At 29.9% G+C, this 344-nt stretch overlaps 1 protein-coding gene across 4 annotated transcripts in view; it reads left to right on the top strand.

Moving 5' to 3' along the window:
• Positions 1 to 344, top strand: part of LOC106685331 (uncharacterized) — a 44,344-nt gene that overhangs the window by 20,452 nt on the left and 23,548 nt on the right. The window lies entirely within an intron of this gene.

The following is a 344-nucleotide window of genomic DNA, read 5'->3' as shown; positions in this document are numbered from 1 at the left end:
TTAAAAAAAAAGTTTTTAATTTATGAAATAAAAAAAATTATGTAATCATCCAGTAGATTAAAATGTCACCATCAATGTTAACAATGTACTGGGGAAATCTTGACGCTGTCCTTGTCTAAGGAGTGAGGAAATAGGAAGCTACTATAGCCTCTACCCTTTTTCCAGGTAATCCTTTACTTGAACAAACAGATATTTCATCTCACAGATTAGTTCCACCTGTTGGATGGTTAAAAAATTAGTATATATATATCCTTGAAACTGTTTTTTATTGTTTAAATAAAATGAAGTTTAGTCTCAAAACAAATTATATTTCTTTATAAGTCCGAGGTTTCAGCCAATTCGGC

Source organism: Halyomorpha halys, unplaced genomic scaffold (assembly GCF_000696795.3).
Source record: "Halyomorpha halys isolate HHAL.00 unplaced genomic scaffold, Hhal_1.1 Scaffold682.1, whole genome shotgun sequence".
Taxonomy (NCBI): domain Eukaryota; kingdom Metazoa; phylum Arthropoda; class Insecta; order Hemiptera; family Pentatomidae; genus Halyomorpha; species Halyomorpha halys.
Note: the sequence above shows the minus strand (reverse complement) of the source record. Positions and strands in the feature narration are given on the sequence as shown.